The sequence below is a fragment of the Gobius niger genome, assembly GCF_951799975.1.
Source record: "Gobius niger genome assembly, chromosome: 11".
NCBI lineage: Eukaryota > Metazoa > Chordata > Actinopteri > Gobiiformes > Gobiidae > Gobius > Gobius niger.
In genome coordinates this window covers 6,215,201-6,231,817 of record NC_136862.1, presented here as the reverse complement: position 1 = coordinate 6,231,817, position 16,617 = coordinate 6,215,201, and the positions used below count along the sequence as shown (strand labels likewise).

At 41.4% G+C, this 16,617-nt stretch overlaps 1 protein-coding gene across 1 annotated transcript in view; it reads left to right on the top strand.

Annotated features, from left to right (window-relative positions):
- The window catches only part of LOC306969876 (homeobox protein PKNOX2-like), a 226,586-nt gene that overhangs the window by 49,232 nt on the left and 160,737 nt on the right, over positions 1-16,617 (top strand). The window contains exon 2 of the mRNA XM_079565652.1: positions 11,552-11,633. The gene's annotated coding sequence lies outside the window, so the exon portion shown is untranslated. The remainder of the gene's footprint in view (positions 1-11,551; positions 11,634-16,617) is intronic.

The window sequence follows — 16,617 nt, the reverse complement described above, 5'->3', positions numbered from 1 at the left end:
CAAAAAAGGAAGAAACAAGGGAAACTTGGAGAAAACATTTGGTAAAAATTTCAAGACAATTGGGGAAAGAATAGTGAGAAACTTGGGGAAAACCACAGAAAACCTTGGGTAGAAATTGCACAAAATTGAGGAAAATTGGGGAAAAATAGGGAACAAAACAGGGAGAAACTTAGGGGAAAAAAACAAGGGAAACTTTGGGGGGAAATTTGGTAGAATATTGGGAAAACTTTGGGTACAAATTGCAAAAAATGTGGGAAATATTGTGAGAAACTTGAGGTAAAACTGGGTAAAAATTGTACAAACATTGGGAACAATTTAGGGGAAAAATAGAGAGAAACTTGGGGAAAAAAACTGGGAACAAAACAGGGAGACACTTGGGGAAAAAATTGGGGAGAATATTGGGAAAACTTTGGGTAAAAATTGCAACAAAAAAATGGGGGGAAAATAGGAAGAAACTTGAGGAAAATTGGGGAGAAAATTTTGAAAACTTTGGGGAAAAATAGGGAAATAGGGACAAAATTGGGAAGAAAATAAGGAAAACTTGGAGACAAATGGGGAAAACCTGAAAAAAAAAAACTTTGGATAAAAACTGCAACAAATAAGGAAAAAATGTTTTTAAAATGAAATAAAAACATGGGAAAACATTGGTGAAAAATCTTCTTGAGCGACAAAGCACAGGAAAATGTAGATGTTTGGCAGCACATTCTAACATATATCAGGTGGTTTGCAGAAATATCGCTTCATCATCGTTCTCAAGAAAAATATATCCATTTATTTATTTTTGTGAATATTGCCCAGACCTGAACTGTCCTAATTCTGCCTCGTCACGATGTATTTTTAGCCGCAGCTTCCCCACTTCGCTCTTCACTCGGGGACTATCGTGTTCAGTGTCCGTCAATGTAAAGATCTGAAGCTGTGTGTTGCTGATGGCTCTGGTGGCAGCTGGACATGGATTGAAGATGTGTTTTGTCTGCCGCGGCCGCCCGTATCGGCTACATCGCTCGTTAAATGTTGGACCTAAACCCGCGGTGACGCCATGGCGGCTCGGGTTACGCCTCCGGGACATTCTGGAGCTGTTGTCGTGCCGTAGGAGCAGCAGACACTGGCCAGAGGAGGTTCAGAGGAAGTTTGAAAGCTTTGGGACTTAGAGTGGACGAGCAGCGTCATTTTGCTGATGTTTGAACAAAGGGAACTTCTTTCAGTGTGAGGGAAGGAATTTCACACAATAATAACGACTTCTCTTCTTTCTCAAAGCGCCACACTGTAGTCATTATTGATTCACAACATACTTAAAGGAACAGTCCACCGTTTTTTCATACTGAGATATGTTCTTACCTGAGCTTAGATGAGTTGATGTGCACCTGTCTGGTCTTTGAGCCCGTGGAACAGTGTGGTCGCTTCCAACTTCACCCTGTTTGGAGCTATAGGAATATGCTGGGAGAGGCTAAATGCTAACAACATCTTTGGTCTTTTTGCGTGACTGAGCGCACGTACAAAGACCAGACAGGTACGTATCAACTCGTCTAAGCTCAGGTAACAACATATCTCAGTATGTAAAAACGGTGGCCTGTTTCTTTAAAGTGGTAACTGCTATTGTAGCCACAGCCGTCCTCGGAGCACACTGGCGGAAGCGAAGCTGCCAATCTGCGCCATCGGCCCCTCCGACCACCACTCACACTTTCATTCACTCTGGGGGGAGTAAGAGAGACTTGGGGGGGAAAATTTGAGGAAACTGGAAAAAACAGGGATAATTGCACAAAATTTAGGAAAATTATGGACAATTTGGAGAAAAAATAGGGAGAAACTTGGGGGGGGGGGGGAATTGGGAACAAAACAAGGAGAAACTTGGGGATTAACAGGGGAAAAATTTAGGAAAATTGGGGAGGAAATCAGGGAAACTTGGGGGAAACTTTGGGTAAAAATTGCAAAACAATTGGGGGAAAAATAGGGACAACTTTGGGTAAAAATTGCACAAAATTTTGAAAAATTGGGAACAAGTTGGGGTAAAAATAGGCCTTTTGTACATGTTTTTAGTGATGGGGAAACCTACGCAGACATGGGGAGAACATGCAAACTCCGGCAGAAAGGGAGCTGCTACTGTCGCTGTGATGCACGAGCACTAACCACTGCGCCACCAAGCTGTTACAACTCAGTACTAAACTTACTACAAAAGTTAATCTAGAAACAAGAAGAACATTGTTTTGAAATAAGTTTATTTGTCCTTGATTTGAGAAGCTAAGTAACGAATTGTTGAACTTAAAGAGGCTAGATGAAAGTTTGCCATTTTATGCTCACTACTGCCACCTCAGGTCTTATGCGTAACTGCAGCTTCTATATTAAGCTCGTGCATGACGGCACTTCAGACCCGAAGTAACAACTTTTTGAGTGACAGTACTTTTGAGTGCAGGATTTTAGAGGCAGTTGTGGTGAACAGGTCTGAGCTACACCTCAGGACATGGCTGGAACATGGAGGGAGAACATGTAGGGAGATAATTTTAACATTTTTAAACTCCGTATTGTCCCTTTAAAATTCAAACTCAATTTACTTGAAATACAGTAAGGTGTTTTAAGTGCAATAATGCATATTCCACTGGCAGACTTCTTTACCTGACTAGTTAAAACTACTTAAATATTCTTGAATGATTTTAACATTGTGTCCTGCTGGAGCACACCGCCATTGTGTCCTTGGGCAAGACACTTCACCCCCTTCGCCTCCAGTGTCTGCGTACATTGGTGTATGAATGAGAGAGTGAATGGGTGAGTGGTTCCTTGCTGTAAGGCGCTTTGGGTAATAGCACTATATACTGTAAGTTGAGACCATTTAAATACTTTGTGTGCCTGTATATTTTTACTTTTTGTGATGAGCTCATCGTACTTTGCTGTTTTAACCTCTTTACTCCCGCCTGAACCGAGAGGATCTTTTTCCTCACGTCATCAGATTTTTTTTCAATTATTTTTTTGTTGGGTATTCCACTCATTTTTGCAACTTTTTTGTCATTTTTTTGGTCATTTTTTGTCACATTCTTGCCATTTTTTCGTCAATTTTCTATCACATTTTTTGTCAATTTTTTGTCTTTTTTTTTCTGTCATTTTTTGTCATTTTTTGGTCATTTTTTGTCACATTCTTCAAAAATGTTCAGCAATTTTTTATCAATTTTTTGTCACATTTTTGATATTTTTTGGTCACATTTTGTCACATTTTTTGGTCATTTTTTTGTCACATTTTTGTAATTTTTTCATCAATTTTTCGTCACTTTTTTGTCACATTTCCATCATTGTTTTCATCTCAGTTTTGTCGCTATTTTCACAGCTTTTTTCCAGAGGCTTTTGGACTGGGGTAAAGCCAAACTGGAGAAAATGTGCTCGGTTCAGGTGGGAGTTTAAGGGGTTTATGTTTGTGTTTTAATTCTATTTACTGGGTGAAACGTTGCCCGCCTTTAAGTAAAGTCAAACCAAACAGTGGAAGGAAACGTGCCCTGGATTTGACCAATTCTGACTCCTGCTCATTCAAACACATCCACCCATTCTCTGAAGCGTCCAGCGTGAACCCCCAGCGCGTATCCTCACTGTAAACGCGGCCGAGCGACCCCGGTATCCTGTTTGTCGGCTATTCCTGATTGTCGCCACTTCCTGTCCGTCACCGATCTGTGGCACATTCAGCTGCTGCCTTTGAAAAAACCTTCCCTGTACATCAGCCCCGGAGAACCACCATTTCTGTTCCAGCGCCGGCCGGGGTGTGTTCGGAAGGTGTGAGTTCGCCTCTGTGCGCGTGGGAGATTCCTGCCAGTTTTCAGGAAAGGGAGAGAGACGGGGGGTGTGGGGGGGTTGGCGCGCAGGAATTATTATGCAAAATTAATTATTTGCCTTCCGCTTTATGTCTCGGCGCCCGTAAAAAACCTGTCTGCGCGTTTTTTTTTTTTTTTTTTTATCGGGATGAAATTACGGTTTAATGTCACTTTGGCTATTAGCGCCGCGCCGGAGCCCGTGCATGCCAATTGATCCCCGCGGTTGCCATGGAGACGCGGGCCCGCAGTTAAAAAAGAGAAGAAGAAAAAAAGAAAAAAAAGGAAAAAAAAAAGAAAAACCTCCGCGCAGCTGTTGTTATGGAAGCCCGGGAACAGCTGGGGGGCTGCGGGCTGCCTGGGAAACGGGTCTTTCGGTCCTCCCTTCACACCTTGACCCCCGGAGCCGCTGCCAGAGGGGAAAAAAAAAAAAAAAAGTGGAGGGATTGGGGGGGGGGAATCTTAAAGATGACCATCTGGAGTTCGCAGCCACTCACTCGGCGGATCCCCTCCATACGATCAGACGGGAGACGTTTAGAGCGCGGGAGCTGTGAATATTCAATCGCGTGTGCATCTCCCATACACCTGTTCCGAGCTGTGCAATCAAATGAGTCAAATGAGGCTATACTCTCCCCCCCCCCCTCCCTCCTCCTCACCCTCCTCCCAGGATTTGCCCGGCGCGCTGGAGCATATCCCATTATTGATATGAGCAAATGTTGTACACAGTGCAACAATAAAAATTGCACGAGGCTTGACGACTTGTCGGGGGACCGGCGCGCTCTGAGTCATATCCTTCAAGAGTTATTCGGAACAAACTTGGGCAAAGTTCTAATAAGACGATCTACATGCAGCGTACGGGGTTCCTTCATCGCCATTAGTAAACGCTCGGCGACTTTTTATAGCCCGCACCATGGCAACCAAACACTTAGTACTAAAGATTATGTAAACGATCAAATTCATATGCAGTTCAATTAACTTTACTTTTAATTCTATCACGTGTAAAGGACACACGTGGTGATGATTATCAGTTTATTTCAGTGAAGCTGCCGTTTTAATGAGGAGATGTTTGGCAGAAAAGTTATGTTTATTTTAATTTTTAAGATGCTGACAGGAAGTGACATAGATAGAGACGGCATCTTTGCAAATGTCCATATATGGTCATGTTTGAAGCAGCCAGAGGGAAAACAAAGAAGAGAAAAAAGCTCAACTCCCATTTCTCTACCATTATTTTAACACAGTGGTTTTCAACCTTTTGGAGCCGCGACCCCCATTATAACTGGTATAGGGGTTCGTGACCCCCCGCCCGGGTCACACCGTGAGAAATAGGAACGTTAGCCACTAAATAAACAGAACTGACTGAAATAAAATTCATCAAACTATGAACAAATAATGGCACTCTGGTAAAATAGCAAATGCATGCTACAATAAAACATTACATGATATGCTAATGAAAATATGTATATTTTATCTAAATGAGCTGGCGACCCCCCCATATTTGTATATTTGATATTTTTCTACTGAATAAAGATACACAGACACGGAGCAAAGTGGTTCAACAGCCCATAAATTACAAATATAACGGAGAATGTCAACCAGGAAGCTATGCTAGCTACGTTTAGTGAAGTGATGCTACTGCACAATTTGCCGTGAAAAAACATCCATATGGACCTGATTTTGGCTTGACTTTATTTGTGTGATTAATATATTCATTGTCCACCAGAAAATTGCTAAAAAGAGTGAAAAATTGTGATTCCCATGAGAGGTTTTCTTCCCCCTTGTCTAGGCCACGCCCCCAGTTATTCGCGTCTGTATCTATCGCAGTCTGACACTCATTGGCACATTGTTTGCCTCTATGTATGTCACTTCCTGTCAGTATCCAATAAGGAAGTGAAACTACAAACATATAAAATGCGTCTAAGGTGTCACATGCACTTTAATTTAGTTAGTTTTATTTCAGTCAAAGGTAAAAGGCATAGGCTGAAGCTTATTTTGCTTACCCTTTTCACAAACCATCATTTGCACACTGAGACAAACAGATGAGTTTGCATTGCTCAAGAAACAAGACTACAAAGGGATATTTTACAATTTTTCTTCTTTGTAAGAGTAAATTTAGTCAGCATTAAGCTTTTTTTACACAATTTTAATTTTAATCTCCCCAAAAAACCCATATCTCGGTGCAGTATGTCATGTATACATGCGTTTCCAATGACATCACGCATAGTTACGGCGGCCGTTTTGAATACCGAAGTAGCATTATGCACTACTACAACATGTAATATCTCTACTGACGATGAAAATGAAAGACAACGGATTGACTGTGGCATTTTTAAGTGCTCGTAATCATTGTTCATGAAGATAACAGTTAAAACACGTTTATGTGATATAAGCAGCAAATGTGGCACAGACGTATCAGCTTTGTCTGTCGAGCCACAGCAGGATTTGCTAAAGATCTGCTTCACTCCTCAGACTACATGAACACATCAAAGAGGAAACAGAAAACCTTTCTCTGGGATTTTTACAGTTTGTCATTTCGACAGAGTCTCAGTCTGAGTCAGTATTTAAGCTGCTCAAGACGTTAGCATGCTACCGGTTAGCAATTCCTTCAACACATTAAACACATGTGTGGCTCACAGAACACTGAAATACTACAGTAACAGCTCTGACCTGTCACATGTTGGAGCCAAGGTTTGGAGTGTGGTTCAGGGCTTTCTCTTTGAGAGGTCAGAGCTGAGCTGTTGAAGCTAAATGCTAACCGGTAGCATGCTAGCATCTTAAACACTGACTCACTGGTTTCTTCACTTTTTACTCATATCTTCTTGAGCAATGATTGCGAGTAAATAACAATGTCAGTGTCAATCAGTTGTCCACTTTTATATCCTGAGTAGAGACATTGTTACATGTTGTAGTACTGCATAATTCTACTTCGGTATTCAAAATGGCCGCCCAGTAGATGAAGCTGTAAAGTCAGGACTGGAGAGGCTTTATCTCCCTCTGAGATAATCCTGTCCACTCTGTCAGGGCAGACAGCTGAATGGGCCGATCATTGTAGAGTTTATTTCATCTATCTGGCGAGGGCGACTTACTTTGTGTAATCATTTTTCTTGTCAACATGCTGAATCAGCCACTTCCTGATAACCTTCGCTCATTCCCGGCTGTTTTTGTGATCTCAATTGTAATGCCAATTTCTAAGTTGTTCCTTACTTTCGGAGACTGAAAGACAAATGGAGCATGACCGGCCATAAACAGCTACAGTTCACTTGACGGTCGTCCACATTAAAGTAAACACAGATTTTAAAGCCTTTTTATCGCCGTACGAGTCCGCTTTGACTCGTTTACCTGCGCGCTCTCCAGCCTTTTGCGGAATGCTAATGTTTCCTCTGCGGTGATTAGACCCCCAGCCCCCGGGTGGAGCCCCTCTCTCCGCCTCTCGCTCCCGCTTTCGTTGGCTTTGACGTCAACAGGAAGGTCAGCTGGGTCCCTGCGGGGTCATGGACACTCTCTGAAAACACTCCCTGACTCTGTGTGTGTGTGTGTGTGAGGTTAGCATCTTCCACTCGGGCCGCTGGGATGGCCGAAGGGAGGAAGAGCCCCGAGAGCTTAGGGGGGGGGGGATTACCAAGAGGCTAAAATGTTTTCTTTGTAGCAGAAAGAAACCTAAGAAACACTCCCGGTCAACAAATCTCCCATGGTCTGAGGGGCTTGTTTTTGCTCCGAAACGGAATCTACATCCTTAAGTCATTTCCGTTGACTTGGGCTTTTAAGCTTACCTTTAATATCATTAGCGGCCGTGTTTAGAAAGGTTTAGCCCAGTGTTTATACTACAGCCAAATAAACAATACTACCAGGATTTCCTTTAAAATAACATGCGACTTTCTAAAGTTAGGCAGCAGGAGTTGGGTAACTCTCGGGGGTTAATGCTTTGAGGACTTTACAATGATACATGAAAGTGATACATGCGGGAAAACACTTTTTTTCCTTGTTAAATAAAAAGTCTTAAAGGGAAATTTCAGGATTTTTGACATAGGGCCTCATTTCCTCGTTATCCAGAGTGTTGATTTCTGGAGATATATACATATTTTTAACTCATGCAGTCCTTATATTTGAAGAGTTTAGTGGTGCTAGGCTAGTGCTAGGCTAGTGCATGTCTATGGTAACTAGTAGCCTGCATTAAAAACCTCTTCAAAATCATGGGGTCGTCCTCCAAACGTTGCCATGTCTGATTTGTAGAAAGCTCCTTTGTGAATTCCACGTGTAGTAACGCCGGCCACAGGTAAACAAACTACTGTAGATCTGGTAACCCATAGCAGATCACTCCGCGGCTGCGTAGCTACAACCAGGAAGCTGATGCTGCTCAAATATAAGTTCTTTTAAATGCAAAATAGTTATATTAAAACAATGATTCAGTCAACACAGACATTTATATGGGTAGTCTGGTGCTATGAGTGATTTGCCTCAGGTGCACTGTGCTTGGGTCAGACTGTTTTTTAATGCAGGCTACTACTTACCATAGACATGCGCTAGCCTAGCACTAGCCTAGCACCACTAAGCTCTTCAAATATAAGGACTGCATGAATTAAAAATATATATATCTCCAGAAATCAACAACACTCTGCATAACTAGGAAATGAGGCCCTATGTCAAAAATCCTGAAATATCCCTTTAAGGTGAGGCAGGAGATATACTGTATACTTGTATACTGTAACTTTAGGAACCGTTTTCTCAATATGAGTCTGTAGTCGTTCCTACAGACTCCAAACTTGTCAGTCTTGGACTCAACAATATTTTTAAAGGAACACTTTTTTTAATTGAAATCATCCAAAATGAGTGATATTTTTACGATTTGAAAAAAAAAAATTGACTGTAAAAAGATCCGTCTCTTTTCACAATTGAGATCCGGTTTGAACCAGAGCCTTTCAAAAGGGCTGGTGGATCATGAACGTCACATCACTTATCCAGAGGGACTTGTAATAGCAAATTCCTCGCCTGATTTATTGAGCTCTGAACAGCAAAAAACAAGGCGAAATTTGAATTTTTACACATGTTTTCACTTATAAATAGCTCATGCATAAGCTAATCAAGATATCCAGATATCAGACTGCAGGCTGAAGCGACCCCATTACAATTTTTTTTGCCCCATGCGACCTCTATCTGATCTTTTCATGACAGTCTGAACGACACAGATCCGATGACTTGTTTCAGCTCAAATGGAAAAAAAAATTATAATTTTTTTTCCAATTTTAGTCAAACATTTTGCCCCATTTTTCCAATTTTTTGGCCCATTTCCTCAGTTTTTTCCCCAATTTGTTCCCCATTTTATTACACAATTTAACCCAATTCATCCATTCATTTACTCTCAATTTTCCCTCATTCTCCCCCAAATTATTACCCATTCTTCGCACATTTCTTGACATTGGAGATGAATCCAATATTGTATATTTGCATTTGTTCTATATGACAAATATTATAGTACAGGTATTGGAAAAAAATGTCGTTCAGGTATCAGTATCGAAAAGCCCTAGTTTTCATTCATGCTCTTTCCTCAATACATCCACAGAATAAAAACATAAATCTTAACCTGGTTCGATCCATTAATTAGATTTCGTAGCTGAAAATATAATCAAGTTTGGCCATTTTATTGAGCTAAAATGCCTTATTTTGTAATGAATGCATAGATTGTTTGTGTTCAGGCATTATAATGGTGTCAACAAGTATTGAATTGGACTGGCTGTCACTTGTATAAACCCCAAATCCACTCTCAACCCGGGACTCTCTCATGCCAGGAGGAGAACTGAACTGCCTGCCTTTTCTTTCCAAGTGAGATTGATAGGTCTAAAAGCAGAAGTGCCTGTTTAAATCTGCCCAGCTCTCGCTCTATCCCCCGATCCGCTGGGGCCTGTAGCTGCCTACCACACACATGGCAGCCCCCACGGAGCCGGGCCGCCCCCACGGAGCCGGGCAGCCTGGATAAATAGCAGCCCTTCAGAGGCACACACTGCGCTGGAGGTACTGGAGGACCTGCTGGGAGGCCCGACCACTCTCCCACTGTTCCGCCGGGGGCTTAAAGCGAAAGATCAGGTGTCCGGCCCTCAACGCTTGATTGAACTTAAATCTTTAGCATGTGCGGCGTAACTCCTGTGCGGCGCGGGGCTCTGCGTGGCTCTGCCGAGGAACCGCCAGCCCAGTCGCTCTGAGGAATTCCAGTCGTTCGCCGCTGTGTTTTCACCCTTGTCATACAAAATTACAGTCAACGTGGCCTAAAAGCAATACAGCGAGGCGCTAAAAAGCTTCACATTGGATTCCCACTGGCATTATATTTATGTTTCTTTGAAAATACTCACGTTGTGCAACTATTTTACTGTATAAGCCTGTCAGGGACGCTTTATTGTAACTACGCCTTATTTAGCCTTAATAAAGGATGAATTAACACTTAATTCATCATGAACAATTCATCAGTTAAGTGTGACTTACACTTAGTAACTACTTAACAATGAATATATATATATATATGAGAAGAACTATTCATCACGAGTGTGGCATTAACTGTAGTAAAGCAGTTATTATCTAATGAATTGTTCGTGATGAACTAAGTCTTATGTCATCATTTATTAACACGCTGAGTGCCAAAAACGCACTTGTTTTTTTTTTATTATGAAACTAGACACTCCAATTCACCTTATATGTGATTTTAGTAGTTCTGAGATGAACAGAGCTGAAGTAGATGTCGATCAAAAACTTATGAAAAGTCACATCTGGAAATTTCATATGTATTTTTGCATTTCTTTTCTTTTTTTAGTCCGGGGGGCGTGCAGTTTTTTAATGGTCAAAATCGGTCCAAGAACGGCTGAGAAACATCCTGTTAAAGTCTTTAATCCGAGAACCAGGCTGTTTAAATGCACACGTGAAAAGAAGCGATTGATCTGCTGCAACACGCGGTGTTTCGAAACGTGTCAGCAATGTTGTTGTTGAAACTTAGATATTTAGGCATTTGCCTCTTCACATAACGTTAGTGTCTGTCCAGAGAGGAGAGAGGAGTTAATCAGAAAGGAGAGTGTTTCATAAAACGGGCATTATTATAAAAAATCAGTGATTTTGATCAAAACTAGCCTCTGTTTAGCTTAGATTTCTCAGGAACCGAGGCAAATAGAACTAAACTGTTTTCACCTACAGAGAGCTTCGAGTGTAAACTTTCAAACAAGCCATACCATGCGTCCATAGCTATAACATAGAATACGCTGTGGTGCTACAAATATCCTGAAAAATGATCTGGATTGTTTGCACTCAACAGCTAAATCCCCAAAACAGTGCGGCCTCAATGTGTTTAATGCTTTATAAAGTGTCCTTTTCGTCTAAAATACAAAGATGATGGACTAAAACAGTGGGCCATGGGTAGAAATGCACCGATCCAGCTTTTTGGCTGTTGATACCGATACTGGGGGTTCGAGTATCTGCCGATATCTGATATTAACCAATACCAAGAGACTTTCTTAAAAGTGAACGATTTTCTCCAGTCTGAGATCAATAAAGTATTTTCTTTTATTGCAAACCAGACGATACAAACACTTGGCAACCCCGGCAGTGCCTCTTTTATTTAATTAGGTTCAATCATAATTTCTGTCCCAGCTTTGATTAGTTGATCCAACATCCAACGGCAGTTTTGGCCAAAATGTTGCTAAATATTTAGCCTTTGTCCGCTGCGTCCCCCGCCTGTCTGATGTATAGAATTACACTGATGTTCCAAATGTCTGATCAGTCCTGTCGTCTGTTCTCAGTGTTCGTGTGGAGCGCTGGATTCTGGGCCCGGAGACGACAGCTCACCCCCGAAGTCTCTGCTCTGGCGCGGACAAACTGACTGTAAGTCCATTTCATTTCAGTAATTCTCGTGCTTTTGATGTTGGAATAAAATGTGATTCGATTTGCTGCTTCCTCTGCTGGTAAAATCGTGAGTGAAATGTTGGGAAAAGATGATAAAGTTAATGTTGCACAATAATTGTTTGATCGTTGCTGCTGAGGAACTCCTTATTAAATACATGCGTTTCCAATGACGTCACGCAGAGTTTGAAGTGGAATTATGCAGAACTACAACATGTAACAATACCATAACTCAAGATGAACGACAACCGATTGATTTGTATGTGATTGTAATCATTACTCAAGAAGATACTTACTAAAGTACAGCCCCAACAGATCAGTGTGTGGTAGGGCTGGGCGATTTTGGAAATAAAATAATCACGACTATTCTCCCCATATTGATCGATCTCGATTTTCGATTACATTTTTTTGTTTAAAAGTAAGTGTGGTGTTTCCCGGACGAGCATGTAAACAGATGCTGAAATGAAAACTGCAGCATCAGCCAAAACAGGTAATACTTTACATTACGGGCTGGTAAGTCCTTGGTACTTACAGAGGTAATTCTAGATACTTATTGTGGTACTTACGGTGGTACTTACAGTGATACAGTGGTAATTCTAGGTATTTATTGTGGTACTTACAGTGGTACTTATGGTGGTACTTACAGTGATACTTACAATGGTACTGATGGTGGTACTTACAGTGGTAAATACTAGTAATAATAGTGGTACTTCTAGGTACTTATTGTGGTACTTAAAGGATACTATAGTGAGAATTACAAGGTTTGTACTTAGATAGAGATACAGTGGTAACTCTTAGTAATGAAGGTTGTACTTCTTGTTTTCCCTAATGCTGATTTATGTTGTTTTATAGTCACAAAATCCTAGAATGACTTCTGTATGTAGAAGTACCACATTTACTACCTATGAATTGCTGCTGTAGTATTCTTGAATTACCAATAAGTACCACAGATGTATCACTGAAACTACTAGAAACTATCACTTAAAGCACCAAAGTAAATAGAAGTACAACCTTCATTACTAAGAGCATTACCACTGTATCTCTTAGTAATGAGAGATACTGTGGTAACTCTATGTCTCCCTAACCCTAATCCTAATTACTAGTACTTACCACTGTAAGTAGTAAGTACCACTGTAAGTACCACATTAAGTACCAAGAAGTACCACTGTAAGTACCACAATAATTACCACTGTCATTACTAGTAATTACCACTGTAAGTACCACGGACTTACCGGCCCGTAATGTAAAGTGTTACCCAAAAGGAAACTCCACACTTCTAGTGCCAAGCAACACACAAAAATCTGCAAAGGAGAAATTGGAATCGGAATGTTTGAAGAATGTCAGAAGCAGATAACGAGCACATGTTTGTGTTCGGAGCCTCAAAAGGCCACAACGTCACAGAAAGAAGTAAAAAGGATGATCAAACTTACAATTCACTGCTAGAAGTCCAGCTAATCCACCGCTGCAGTCTCAAAACAAATGCACATGGTCCAAATAGTGATCAATAGTTTTCCTCTTCGAAAGGTTTAAACTCTTCCTCCCTGTGCGCATCCTGTTCCTCTGGCAGGTCCCGCGTGTTTCTGTTTTGCCCTTTAGACGAGTTAGCGCATCTTTGTAGCTGATTTTACACGTAAAATCTCCAGGTCCTCTCCTCTTTGTGCCGCATGTGCCATCCTGTGCTTCCTGTTTGTTTGGGCCCAGTGTTTCCCTGGGATTGACCTGACAGGCGCTGCAGCATTACGGCGTCCATATTTTTTTCCAGAATGCGACAGGACCGGCCAATTCTCCTCGATTATCGTGATTGACCTTTATTAAAATCACGATTAGATTAAAATTGGATTAATTGCTTAGCCCTAGAGTGTGGTTACGTTTACAAGGCATAAAGCATCTGGGATACAGCAAAGATCTGCTTCCACTCTTTTGACTGAATGACCACATTGAAAAGGCAACAGAAACCCCTTCTTTGTAATTTTTACCATTTGTATATCATCATCCGAGCCTCAGCCAGAGCTAAGGTTTGAGCTGCTCATGATGTTAGCATTCCACCACTGTTAGCATCTAGCCTCAATACCATAAACACAAGTGCGGACACAGTAACAGTAACAGCTCAGTTCTTACTTCAGCCACATGTTGTATCCAGAACTAGACATTTTGAGTGTGGTTCATCCTCTTGAAAAGGTTTGTAAAACTACAGTAGAAGCTCAGCAGCTGCATCAGTGTTTTCCAGTAAAGGCTTTCCTACTTTTAAGTGGTGTCAGTGACTCTCCGGGAAACTTATATCCTAAGATTTCACTTTTCTTCAGAGATCAGCTAAAGGCCAAACCAACTTTTTTCTGCTGATAAACTGTCTCTCTGATGGTTTTACAGTGTTATCTGCTGTTCCCACTTGATTTTTTTGTCATTTTAGTGCAAACGAGTATATGTTTTAGGCTAAAACTGTGTGTGTACTACTCCCACAGGGCTAAAAAGTATATGCTTTTCGTAGTCCCTCTAGGGGTAATACAAGTGTTAAAGGAACAGGCCACCGTTTTTCCACACTGAGATATGTTCTTACCTGAGCTTAGATGAGTTGATGTGTACCTGTCTGGTCTTTGTGCGTGTGCTCAGTCACACGAAACAACTAAAGATGTTGTTAGCATTTGGCCTCTCCCAGTATAGCTATCAGTATAGTATAGTATAGCTCCAAATGGGGTGAAGTTAGAAGCGACCACGCTCTTCCACGGGCACAAAGACCAGACAGGTACTTATCAACTCGTCTAAACTCAGGTAAGAACATGGAAAAACCTTTAATAATCCTTTAATGGGATGATTGGGTCTTTCATCTCCCCCTGGTGTCTCTGCCAGAAAACCACAAATGCAGCTTCGCTGCCTACGGGTCAGAGCCACCAATACACACTAATGGAATCATGAAGAAGAAGCTAACAGGCTAACAGGCAAAGCTAACTGCGGGCTAGCGCCACTTAAACAGTATTTACAGCCACATTTGAGTGAAAAAAATGGTCTCCATTGTGTAATTGGATGAACAATATCCCTCTCTCCCTTCGCCTTGTCAGTCAGAGTAGTATTTACACTCAAGGACAATTAATGAGTAAAAAAACATAACTTGCTAGGACACCTGCAGTGGCGCTTATGGGCTCTAGGGGCAGGAGATACTTAGTTCTGCTTGAAGTAACAACTCTTCTTACCTGCATGAGGTGTGTTGTTTTCGGATGTAGCACCTTGACTTCAGTTAGTCAAGATTAGTTAGAACTTCTCTCACCTGTAATTAAGAGTTTAGTTGTTCTTCTTTTGCTTTTTTCATTGTGTTTTATGTTTTTTTAAACCACTTTGTTGGACCGACCATGTGTTTCTCAGGTTAGTCAATCACGGCCATTCATGCCTCTACAACACGGTAAAGAAAGTCAGAATTCACTTCAACAGTTAAATGGAGGCGGCTTCCGGAAAACGTAGCATTTGCTTTTTAACAACATTCTAACTGAGTGAAAGACGATTTCAAAACCACTCTTTCCTAAAACACTTTTCATACGTGTTTACTCGGCCTGATCTAATCGCCTCTCACCGACGCCAGCTCTCGTCGGTGATTTAAGGTAAGCGCTCACAATCAGATGTAATTGACGTTCTAAACAGGCTGGCACGCCGGGCTACGCTCTTAACGACCCCCCCGCAGCGCATCACTCCAGCCCGGACCAGCCCACCATCATCTCCATCACCGCCGGCCGCTCTTCTCACGCGCCCAAACGACTATCCCCATTTATTCAGCCGTTCAGTCCCATCTATATTTATGATTAGTAAAGCACTCATAGATTTACCGTAATGTAAATGTCATTTGCCGGATCTTCGTCCTGATCGGGTTTGAAGAGGCTTCGTCGTTGGTGATTTTTGTAAACATCTGGAACATACAGATTTGGTATTGTCTATGCAAATTAGTGTTGTCAGGCATTTGCACTCATTTGTACAAACCGTGAATCTATTGGAGCTGGTCAGTCATAACCGGCCCTCTGATTTGTGCAAAACACTAGAGAATGAAATAGCCTGATGTTGTTTCCCCATTTTAATGCCATAGCTTTAAACTTTTCACCGATACTCTGCTGCTTTGACTCCGCATTTGAATTTTGCAACAGTTCTTTTAGCTTATAAATATTCTGTTAGCGAGCCACAGTGCTTACAAGCATAAGGATCTGATTGGAAAGTTACATTACACTGAAATATCTATTACAACAGAGATGAAAGGCACAAAGAAATCATGGCCATGTCTGACACCAGGGTTTGAAGAGGACACTGTTTAAATCTCTTAACCCTCACCTGAACCGAACATGTTTGTGGCTTTACCCAAATCTAAAAGCTTCTTGAAAACAGCAACAAAAACAAGGGTGAAAATGCAACCGATGCATGACAAGAAAAGAAGCTACAAAAGAGTGACAAAAACATGCCCGAAAAGCAACAATGATATAAGAAAAAAGAGCGACAAAAACATGTGACGAAAATTCTCTCCAGTCCTGAAGCTTTTAAATTTGGGTAAAGCCGAGACAATGTGGTCGGTTAAGAGGCTAAGTGTGTTGCCAATACAAAGTGTTTTTGTAAATGGAACAGATTCATTCCACGTGTGGATCCATCTCGCTCATTTTCACCAAGTGTGTGCAGTGTTACAGTCATTTAGCTCTGTCTGTTTAATGCAGCTCTGAGTCAGACACACACCTCATGTAGTTCAGCTTCTGTCATGATCTGAGTTAGAGACAGCTAAATTTTAGCATTTCTCTGAGTTTTTAAATGGTCAAAATTGGTCCAAGAACGGCTGAGAAACAGCTTAAAGGGACTATACGGAGTTTAGTTCCAGCCATGTCCTAATGTGCAGAATGAGCTCAGACCTGTTCACCACAACTGCCTCTAAATTCCTGCACTGTCACTCAAAAAGGTGTTAATTCGGGTCCAAACTGCAGTTACACATAAGACCTGAGGTGGCAGCAGT